Source organism: Bidens hawaiensis, unplaced genomic scaffold, assembly GCF_021521415.1.
Source record: "Bidens hawaiensis isolate Kalapana, Puna unplaced genomic scaffold, B.hawaiensis_p1.1 tig00028294_1, whole genome shotgun sequence".
Taxonomy (NCBI): Eukaryota; Viridiplantae; Streptophyta; class Magnoliopsida; order Asterales; family Asteraceae; genus Bidens; species Bidens hawaiensis.
In genome coordinates, this window is record NW_027494616.1 from 167574 (window position 1) to 179956 (window position 12383).

Sequence of the window (12383 nt, forward strand, 5' to 3'; positions counted from 1 at the left end):
ACTGAGCAGACGAATCTGAAAAAAAATCCTCCAGCAAATAAAATTTAGACAAGTGTCAAAATCCGACGAGATTTTTAAAAATATTGGGGAACCAGTCCATATTTCCTATTAAAAGTTCTTGAAATTAAACAGTCTTGCCATACGGTCTTTTAATGTTTCCTAACGTGTCCCCACAACTTCCACAAACATAGGAAAATGTGCCTTTAAATTTAGTTTTTCAAGACGCATTTAGGATGAATTTGTACCAATAAGATCATAAATTTATAAATATTGAGGGATCCCTCTATATTTTTGAACTAAAATTTATATTCCAAAGCGTTCTGGCCAGACGGGTTATATAAGTTTCTTATCTCAACCCTATATATTTTAAACTCATAGAAAAATGTGCCATTCAACTTTGTCTTTCAAGACACTTACTTGTAAAATTTGAACAAAAGGGATCATATTTTTAAAAATATTTTGGTACCCGTTCATATTCTTCACAAAATCTTTATATTAAAAAGTTGTCTTGCCTGATGGGTTATATAAGTTTCTTATCTCGACCCTATATATTTTAAACTCATAGAGAAATGTGCCATTTAACTTTGTCTTTCAAGACACTTACTTGAAAAATTTGAACTTAGGGGATCATATTTTTGAAAATATTGTGGTACCCGTCCATTTCTTCACAAATCTTTATATGAAAAAGTTGTCGTCATATGTTGCGGAACTGAACAATGTACTCGTTTCCGAACGTCGAGATTATGTTGCCGTCATAATAGGATCCAACGAACCCGGGACCCATATCCATAACCTCCACTTGATCACCCCTCTTAAACTTCATGATTTGAAGAGTTAGAATTTTATGAAAATATTGAATGAATGAGGATTGATGAAGATAGATATAACGTAAATATGGACGGACAAGTAAGAATATACTAAATACCCGTCTCCTTCGTACAAATTTCAAAGATTCGTGTCTTAAAAGACAATTTTTTTGATGCACATTTTTCCATGTTTCAAAATATACAGGGTCGAGATAAGAAACTTAAAAATCCCGTCCGGCAAGACAACTTTTTAATATAAAGATTTGTGAAGAAATGGACGGGTACCACAATATTTTCAAAAATACGATCCCCTAAGTTCAAATTTTTCAAGTAAGTGTCTTGAAAGCCAAAGTTGAATGGCACATTTTTTCATGAGTTTAAAATATATAGGGTCGAGATAAGAAACTTAAAAATCCCGTCTGTCAAAACAACTTTTTAATATAAAGATTTGTGAAGAAATTGTGTGGTACCACAATATTTTCAAAAAATATGATCCCCTAAGTTCAAATTTTTCAAGTAAGTGTTTTGAAAGACAAAGTTAAATGACACATTTCTCTATGAGTTTAAAATATATAGGGTCGAGATAAAAAACTTATATAACCCGTCTGGCAAGACAACTTTTTAATATAAAGATTTTATGAAGAATATGAACGGGTACCACAATATTTTTAAAAATATGATCCCTTTCGTTCAAATTTTACAAGTGTCTTGAAAGACAAAGTTGAATGACACATTTTTCTATAAGTTTAAAATATATAGGGTTGAGATAAGAAACTTATATAACCCGTCTGGCCAGAACGCTTTGGAATATAAATTTTAGTTCAAAAATATGGAGGGATCCCTCAATATTTATAAATTTATGATCTTATTGGTACAAATTCACCCTAAATGCGTCTTGAAAAACTAAATTTAAAGGCACATTTTCCTATGTTTGTGGAAGTTGTGGGGACACATTAGGAAACATTAAAAGACCGTCTGGCAAGACTGTTTAATTTTAAGAACTTTTAATAGGAAATATGGACCGGCCCTTCAATATTTTTAAAAATCTCGTCGGATTTTGCCACTTATCTAAATTTTATTGGCCGGGGGATTTTTTTCAGATCTCGTCTGCTTTGTCCAAATTAGATGGGCTATTTTGGGAATATCTTGAAATTTAGGGCTATTTTGCACTTTCTCTCTCTAAAAAAGGGCTATTTTGGGAATTTTCCCTAAAAATAAAACCAAATAACAAAAAAAAGAAACTTTTAAACGGGCCCGGTTTTCGGGTCCGAAATTGACGAATGTTACACCTTTTGGATCCATCACGCTATGCGACAGACATGGCAAGGTTTCACCATGACGCGCGACAGACTTTGATGTCGGTTAAAAATATTTGATTAACGATTTGATCCTCTAAATCGTTTCCAATAGACTTGAGATTCTAAATTAGCCTCCAAGAAATGTATTTAGACATTTTCCCATTAAAAATTTGTTAAACTTGCTAGTTAAGTTGAACCTGTTTGATTTAATCTCAGTTAAAACTTTCCCTAAATGAGTTATTTAATAAATCTTATAAAGTAACGAGTTTTCTATATAAACCAACATCCATAAAACCTTTTCATCTATTATTCATCGAATTCTCACTCTCAATTTCGGTTTATTGGTACTATGATGTATAATTATTTATACATATTTTCGGCACTAAAATATCTCCAAATAAGCGTAATATCGACAATTATACTAGAATAAATAATCACTAATATTTATAATTTCTATCCATATATATATATTATTAAATAATAAAAGGAACTGATATACGATGAAAAACGTTGAAAAACAAACTCAACCAACCCACTGGTGAATCAAGGCATGGCCATGCCTATAACGTACGAAGAAAAGACAAAAATTCAAAAGTCATAACATGGACATGTTAAACAAAACAAACCCCATGCTGAAAGTCCAAGAGAAAAAGAAAAATTTGGACTCTTCTGGAAGTCACCACGGCCATGCCCATCAAACCACGACCGTGGTCACCTCTATTGTACGATCTGACAACGAGCATTTATACAACATGACACAAAAGTCACCATGGCCGTGTTTTGCTAAACATAGTCGTGTTTTGGAGCCTACCCATCCTATAAATTGAATTTCATCCACCACATTCAATGGACTTGGAGAAGCAATTAATACACTCAACCCACTCGCTTTCACCACCATTAATAAGGGAATTATCCCATCCATCTAACCCATTGAAGATTAAGGAGATTAAGTTTGTGGAAGAAGTCATGAGCATCAAAGATTAATCATTCAAATTGGTTAAATTGATCTAATTTGATCATGTTTGTATTTTTTACTTTGATGTATAACATTATGCTTACTATTGACTAAACTTTCATAGTAACATCTTGGTTTATAATGAATTTTTATTGAAGTTTGATAATATTGGTTAAACATGTGATCTATTTTTACTAAGTAATGGTTATGTTGCAGTTATCACTTGATGAGTAATGTTAAAATACTCTTAAAAGAACCCCAAGTGTCGAGCTTGAATATAAGCCGAGAAATTGCTAGTCTTGTGAGACCTTAGTTAACCTTAAAAGAGACACCAAGTACTGAACTTGATGATAAGTCGGAGAACTGACATTCTTGTAAGGGCTTGGTTGAGAAAAAAAAATTCTAATGTTGACATGGACCAAATGGAGTATTAGTGTATTGATGATCTAAAAATGGGAATGATCATCAATGTTGTGAAAACGGATTGTTGGCATTCTTCCACTACAATGGGTTAATTACTTGTCAAGTGAGTTGCATCATAACCTATTTTAAACAACTCTTGGGTGGTTATTATATGATTTCTATAGTTGTTCAAGTGTTGTGCGGGTTAATACTTCATAACTCAAGTTTAATCCTTTACAACTTAACTAATCTTAATTGGTATTTTAAGTATAATACAAATGTTTTTTTTTTACTAAAATATCAATGACAATTCACTTAGTAAGTTAAGGGTAGTCTCATCTTCAAAGTAAGTTATTTTATAAATATTTGTTATAAACCACTTGCTTACATAAAATGACATTTTAATGGAGGTCATGAAGTTATGCATACTTCTTTCTTTAATTATCATGGAATAACATGACTTAGGAAGAATGTGTTATTCTCAAATATAATCACCATAGCAAGATCATATCACATGTTTACTAATTAATTGTTAAACCAAGTTAAGAGGAGTTCTAACCAAGATGAGACACTTTTATGCCTGATCATCTCTTTAATTTATGTCTTTAAATTTCATTTAACACTTATAAAAAAAACCACTATGATGTTTACTTCTGATTAAAATAAATACAACGATTTAGTTGTAGAAATCTAACAAGTGTCCCCGTGGATCGATACTTGATTCTAACCGATACTATTCTACATATACAATAGACAGAATTACAAATTTTGTCCTTTAAACAAAGCCAATTTACGGTTCGTGTCATTTATTTAGTTTCTTTGCAGGCAGTGTACTTTAAACATTTATTTTCTACACGTTATGTCCTTTATGCTAAATGGGTTAGAAAAACTCAGTTAAATAATCACGTGAGGCGCATGTGAGGGCATATTTGTCTTTTCGTTTATACCTGCAAACAAAACCCCTTTATCAGTGGTTTCCCCCACCCTTAATCACTTCATTTTCTGGTGATCCTTCAAAAACCCCTAATATCCGATTGAATGCTTTAATTGAACAACATTCACCTATCATAAATTCAAAACCCTAAATGGATGATATCCATCCTCCTCGATTCTTCATCCGTGAAGCTTTTGAACAATCGGATGCTGAGAAGTTTTATGGTGAGTTCAATATCAAATTTTTTGGGTTTATAATCGGGTTTATTTAACTAACAACTGTTTAATCATTTATGTGTAGTAAATAATCCACATTTGTTCTTGATCAAGTTGCACCATGGTGGCACTTTCACCAAATTTCCTGGACGGGTTTATAACAGATCCGTTGTCCATTTTGTTGACATGCTAGATATTGACAAGTTTTCTGTTCACGAGCTTGATGGAATCTTGGATCAATTAGCCTATCCTACAAATAAGGTTAGATTCTATCATTATGTAGTACCGGGTTCAGAATTGGATTGGGGGCTTAGAGCTTTGGGAAGTGATTATGATGTTAGGGGATTTGCTAAGTATATTGAAGCTTGTAATTAATTAATGAATATGTATGTTGAGCATGAGTACACCTCTGTACACACATACGTATGCTTACCCTCAAAGTTTACCATTGAAAATATAACAGATGAGGAGTTTCTTGAAAGTGAGGTAGTACTAGATAAAGAAAACTTAGCTAAGAAAAGGTTGTTGTTGGAATGGCAAGATATCACAAATGAGATTTGTTGGTACATGTGTGTCAGTAGTTCATCTGTTGGTACATGTGTGTCAGTAGTTCATAGTCTAGCATTTGTAATCGAGTCTGTAATGTAATTATGTTTTGTTTATGTTTGTTTTGTAATGCGCGAAGTTGTCAACAAGTTCGCTATGGCGAACTTGTTGAATCAGCGAAGTTATTGACAACTTCGCCCATGGCGAAGTTGTCGTGTATATAAACTGTTTCAGACGAAACAGTTTGTGGTGGTCGTTTTAGGGTTTGTTTCAGTGTGTTTCGTATTGTTACGTGTCATCTTCTGTAATAGTGACCGTGAGTCACGTGTTCGGTTATCAATATAACGTGTTTGATTTATTGCTCGTGTGATTCTATCTCTACACTCGTAACTACCTGCGCAGGGATTCCGCACCTGCGTTGTTAGCGATATCCCGTGTACGATCCGTTCAGGAACCTACAATTGGTATCAGAGCCAATCGGCTCGATTGTGAGGTTCGGGATTTCACGCGGGTGTAGAAAACGTCTCGTTTGACCTATTCGCGGGACGTGTTTTTGTTGGGATTGAGTTTTGCTAGTGCTTGACAGTCATTTTCAAGCCTTTGCATTGATCGGGAGCTGCTGGATTGACGAAAACAGATCTGAACAAACTTCCCTGTTCATCGGGCGAAGTTACCGTTCATCGGGCGAAGTTACCATTCTTCAGGCGAAGTTGCCGTCGCTGGAATTAGGGTTTTTGGCGAAGATATAAGGATTAGCGAAGTTAACTACAACTTCGCTCACTTCATAAGTTCGCCTTAGCGAAGTTATCCGCAACTTCGCTTCATACCCAAGTTCGCTCAACTCATAAGTTCGCCAGAGCTAAGCGAAGTTATTCTTAACTTCGCCCAATTCAAGCGAATTTAAGATCTCAGCGAAGTTCTCTTTCAGCGAAGTTAACCTTCAAGCGAAGTTATTCTTAACTTCGCCAACTGAGCTGTTTTAATATTTTTTTTTTTTTTTGTTTTTCCAGGTTTTTCAGGTTTTTGCAAGGATGTCGTCGATCAATATCTCCGATTTGGTCAAGATGGAAGTAGAAGCGGGGTCTGCCACTAAGGCCCCGAGGCTTATGAAAGGAACTGACTTCGTGGCATGGAAGGATAGATTCATCCAATACATCAAATACCAGGATGCCAAAATGTGGGTGTGCATCCAGGATGGATATATCCCTCCTACTATGCAATACGAAGGCCGTGACGTAGTTAAGAAGTACAGCAAAATGGAGGACGAAGAAAAGAAAATGTACGAGGCCGAAAGCAAGGCCCATGCTGCGATAACAATGGCACTTCCTCAAGAAGTTCTCCATACGTTCCGAAAGTACACTTCTGCAAGAGAGCTTTGGGATGCTCTTGAAAATAGATTCGAGGGGAATGTGGGTATCCGTGCATCGAAGGTAAAACTTTTGAAGACCCAGTTCTCCGTCTTCAAATTTTTGAAGAACGAATCGCTGGATGATATTATCACCAGATACTATCATCTAATGACAGAGCTTAGCAATTATTCGATTGCTTACCGAGAAGAAGAGATCGTTGAAAAACTTCTCGATGCTCTCCCACCGAAGTGGGTAATGTACACCGTTCTTATGAGGGAAGACAGAGACTTTCCTAATTATGATCTTGAAACGGCAGTGAACAAGCTCAGAACTTATGAGCTTAATATGGTTCGAAAAGAAACACCTACAGATCAGATACAAGACCCTGGTATGTATGGTGCAAAGGTTAACTCAGGCTCAAGTTCAAGGCCTGAATCTGCTGCTTATTACTCTAAAGGGGAGTCAGGCTCTGACTCGTCTCATGAAGGAAACGTTTCTGTAAAAACGAATGGTGATGTATGTTTCGTTGCTGGAGGATCTAGTACTTCAAAGCCTCAAGCATCCACAAGTAGTTTTTCTGCAAATGCATCAAGCAATAGTTATTCCAAGATGCCTATGAGTGTAAAATATGCTGAAGAGCAGTTTGCAGTCTATGCATCATTTATTGCTTCCTACGAAAACTACATCCAGGGGAAGATTGTGGACCCTGCTGTACTAGATGAGGATTACGACCAGATCGATGCTGATGATCTGGAGGAGATGGACTTGCAATGGCAAATGGCAATGATTGTGAGGCGTGTGAAACGGTTTATGAACAAAACTGGGAGAAAGTTTGTTGGTGGTCGGCCTGGGTTCGACAAATCCAAGGTAAGGTGCTATAATTGTCAACAGTACGGGCACTTTGCCAAGGAATGCAGAAATGAGAGGGTTGAACGAGGACAAGGTCGGCCTACACAATATTCTGGAATTAACAGAGAGATTAACGCCATGTTGACCAGAGAAGCAGGTGAGTACAACTGGAACCTGCATTCAAGTGGTTCTGGTGAGCAAGCAAACATGGCTGAGACTGAATGTGAGAAGGTTGATGGAACTGAGAAAGCTATTGAAGAAGAAACAGCTTTCATGGCAAATGACAAGGACACTCGCTCCGAGGTAAGAAATAAAAATATTTGTACTAATTGTGAAAATTTGTCTGAGCAACTAACAACTTTGACTGATCAGTACGTCCGTTTAGATGCTGACTTTAAAACTATTAAAGAAGATCACCATTTTACAAAAGCAAGAGAAACAAGTTATAAAATTAAAATAAAAGCATGTGAAAAAGACATTCAAAGCTTAAAGCTTAAACTTGCTGAGAAAATTGAAATAATTGATCTTAGTTATGAAGTTTTGGAGGAAAAAACTAAAGTGATTGCTGATCGGGATAAACAGATTGCTGACCACCAGGTAAAGGTGGTGGAACTGAACCGCAAACTTGAGCAGTTCAGGAATTCCTCGGCAATCCTTGATCACCTCGTGAGTGATCCAGGTACCTCTGCAAAGAGGGGAGGAATCGGATATCACGAAGTTCCACCACCCTTTAACCACAACTATACTTATAATCCAAGTGTTCAGAAATCTGTTGATTTCGAGGTTTATCAGACAACTCCTATCAAGATTACAAGTGTTGAACCAAGTGTTAGCTGTGGCGAAACAAGCTCGCCTGTTTCTAGTGTGAATATTTCTGTTTCAAGTCCAGTCTCATCAGATTCGGATAAGTTGTCCGAATCTGGTCAGACAAAAGAGAAGGTAGGTTTACCCACCGATGGAGATAAAAATAAAGTTTATAAAAAGAGTTCTCCACTCAATCCGTACGTCCCACCTTATGTGAGACGAACGGCTGGTAACACTGCCTCTACATCCAAACCAACACTTGACAAGAAAATGGAGAGTCGATGTTGCTTTAGATGTAACAAGTTAGGACATCTAGTTGCAGATTGCCCTTTGAAACCGAGATTTAGAGATGAGAAGCCAAATAAAACTGAGTATAAGCGTCATTATGCTACTGCTAAAAATGAAAACTTTAAAAAATGCCAAAATGTATCGAATTCATGTTTTCATAAAACCAAACCTCAGTTTTACAACCAAACCACAAGATATAACACTTTCAATTCTCAAAGGTTTGGAAGGCATTACACTCAATCTGCAGGAAGATTCCCTAACAGGACTTACAGAAATTATCCTGATGCTAACTTGAGAAAGCCAGGGTACGGGATGTATCGATCCAAGACCAATTGGTCTTGGGTCCCAAGATTCTAACTCTTTGTTTTATTGTGCAGGAACAGTTGAACAGGGCTGCCAACAATCTTTGGATTGTAGATAGCGGCTGTTCCAGGCACATGACGGGCAACAAACACTTGTTGCAAGATTTAAAACCTGTTCAGGGAGCAAGAGTTAGTTTTGCTGGTGAAAGCGGTGGAAGGATTACCGGTAGAGGAACTGTGTCGAATGGGAGAATGACACTTGAAAATGTAAATTTTGTGGAGGAATTAAAGCACAATCTGCTGAGTGTGTCGCAGATTTGTGATAAAGAATACACTGTCCATTTCACTAAGAATGAAGCGATTGTATTGAAGCCTGGTTTTCATATACCAGAAGAATGGATAGTAATGAAAGCTCCACGTGAAACGAATACATACGTGATGGATATGAGGTCTACTGAAATGGTCACCGGAGAATCCTGTTTAATGACAAAGGCAAGCGAATCAGAATCAGAATTATGGCACAGGAGAATGGGACATATTCATCTTCGTAAGATGAACTTCATTGTCAAAAATGGGCTTGTGATGGGCGTTCCCTTAAAGAGTTTTAACTTTGAAGATAAATGCATAGCATGCAAGAAGGGAAAACAACACAAGAAAAGCCATCTCACCAAGACGATCAACTCAATTGCTGGTACTCTAGAACTACTTCATATGGATCTCTTCGGTCCGGTGAATGTACAAAGTCTAGGTGGTACTTCTTACTGCTTGGTGATAACTGATGATTACTCGCGATACTCGTGGGTATATTTTCTGAAAACGAAAGACGAGACGACTCAGATGGTGAAGAATCTAATTACAAAAGTCGAGAACGTCATGAGTAAATCAGTTAAATTCATCAGAAGCGACAATGGGACAGAGTTCAAGAACTTTGAGATGGAAATCTTTTGTCTTCAGAAGGGTATTGAGCATCAATACAGCGCTCCGTATACTCCACAACAGAACGGAGTAGCTGAAAGGAAGAACCGAACGTTGATTGAAGGAGCCAGAACTATGCTGGCAGACTCAAAGCTTCCTGTGATGTTCTGGGCTGAAGCAGTTGCTACAGCCTGCTATGTTCTGAATCGGGTGTTAACCGTTAAGAGACTTGGAAAAACCTGTTACGAGCTTATGCACGGAAGGAAGCCCAACTTGTGCGGTCTTGAACCTTTTGGGTCTCCTTGTTCGATTTTGAAGACTAATTCGAAATTTGGTGAAGTAGCTGATGAGGGAATCCTAGTCGGTTATGTTGTTGGGACTCCCAACAGACGGGTCTTCAATACGACAACTTGCAAGGTGGAGGTGGTTTGTAACACCGACATTACTAGTTACCAACCGCCAAAACCAAGCAATGGACCTGCTGAGCTGTTTGACTATGTTAAACTTTTTAAGTCGTTTAACGTACCTACTTTGGAAATTTCTGAAGAAGACGAAAGAGCAGTGACGAAGATGATATTTGATGAGGAAGAGGAGGTAATGCAACATCAGATGACAGAAAGATCTCAGCCTTCCACATCAAACCCTATCGATACCCCTGCGGCCTCAACTGAAGATGAGTTTATTAATCCTTTTCACTCTCAGCCTGAAACTACTATAGATGAGATCTCTTCAAACTTGGAAGACAATTTGCATGTCGGTGCTGTTCCGACCACGAGAATTCACAAAGATCACCCATTGGAGAATGTTATAGGTGATGTGTCCTCTGGTGTACAAACCAGAAGTAGCCTGAATGAGCACACCTGTGTTTATTCAAGCATAAAAGAAACGGGTATAATGAATGAATGTTTGTACTCCTGCTTTATAAGCCAAATTGAACCAAAGAATTATCAAATGGCTTTAAAGGACAGCTCGTGGGTCGAAGCCATGCAAGAAGAGTTGGCTCAGTTCGAAAAAATGGAAGTTTGGACCTTGGTTGAAAAACCAAAGAATGTGCATGCTATAGGCACGAAATGGGTGTTCAAGTGCAAGAGAGATGATAAGGGAATTATCGTGAGAAATAAGGCGAGGCTGGTTGTTAAAGGTTTTAATCAGCAAGAGGGTATTGATTACAATGAGGTGTTTGCTCCTGTTGCCCGGTTAGAAGCGATTCGATTGTTCTTGGCGTTTGCTGCATTTAAAAAGATGAAGGTATTTCAGTTGGATGTGAAGAGCGCGTTTCTAAACGGAAAAGTTGATGAGGTTGTGTATGTTGAGCAACCTCCGGGTTTTCCTGACCCAGACTTTCCGGATCACGTATACAGGTTGAGCAAGGCGTTATATGGGTTACATCAGGCACCTCGTGCCTGGTATTCAACGTTATCGGACTACTTGCTGGAAAATGGTTTTGAAAGAGGATTGATTGACAGTACGCTGTTTGTGAAGAGAGAAGGATGTGACTTCTTACTGGTTCAAGTCTACGTGGATGATATCATTTTTGCTGCATCAAGAGTATCCATGTGTCAGGATTTTGAGGCTGTCATGAAGAAACGATTCGAGATGAGTGCTATGGGTGAACTAACCTTCTTTCTAGGATTGCAGGTTGATCAGAAGAAGGATGGGATGTTCATTCATCAAACAAAGTATGTTCATGATGTGCTTAAAAGATTCAAGATGGAGGACAGTTCTCCATATGACACCCCAATCTGCGTCAATCACAGATTGGGCGCTGAATCAGACGGTGACGCAGATGTGGACCCTACTCTGTATCGGGCGATAATAGGTTCATTAATGTATTTAACTGCTTCTAGGCCCGATATAATGTTTTCTGTTTGTCTTTGTGCTCGTTTTCAGGCAAACCCAAAGGAATCTCACATGAAAGGTGTGAAGAGGATTTTGCGGTATCTTAAGGGCAAGCCGAAACTAGGGTTGTGGTACCCAAAGGGAGGAGACGTTGAACTGGTGGCGTATACAGATTCTGATTATGGTGGCTGTAATCAGAGTCGGAAGTCAACAACAGGAGGCTGTCAGTTTCTTGGAGGAAGATTAGTTTCCTGGCAGTGCAAGAAACAGACATCAGTTGCAATTTCAACATGCGAAGCTGAATACATGGCAGCATCCAACTGCTGCTCTCAGGTTTTGTGGATTCAGCAACAATTGCGCGACTATGGTCTGAATTTCTTACTTACTCCTATTTTAATTGATAACACTGCCGCCATCTCAGTAATTAACAATCCCGTGAAGCACAGTAAAACTAAGCATATTGACATTCGTCATCACTTCATACGGGATTGTGCTGAGAAGAAACTGATAAAGATCGAAAAAGTCGATACACTTGAAAATTTTGCTGACTTGTTTACAAAAGCGTTTGATAAATCCAGATTTCAAAACCTAATTGAGCTAAACGGGATGATCAATCCCGAGTAACCATGTCTTTGTTAAAAAAAAAAAAAAAAAAAAAAAAAAAAAAAAAACATGGGTCATTTTTGCTTAAAATTAGTCGGTTACCTCAGTTTGATGGACATATCCTAGGATATGTTTTGGTCCTCGTTTCAACTTAGAGAATGAGGATAGCCATTAACCGGAAGACTGAAAGTGACCGGGGCAGCTATGACGTGTGTTCTTTCAGTTGCTGAAAATTAGTCGGTCATACTTAGTAAGAAGGACACATACTTGTATGTGGT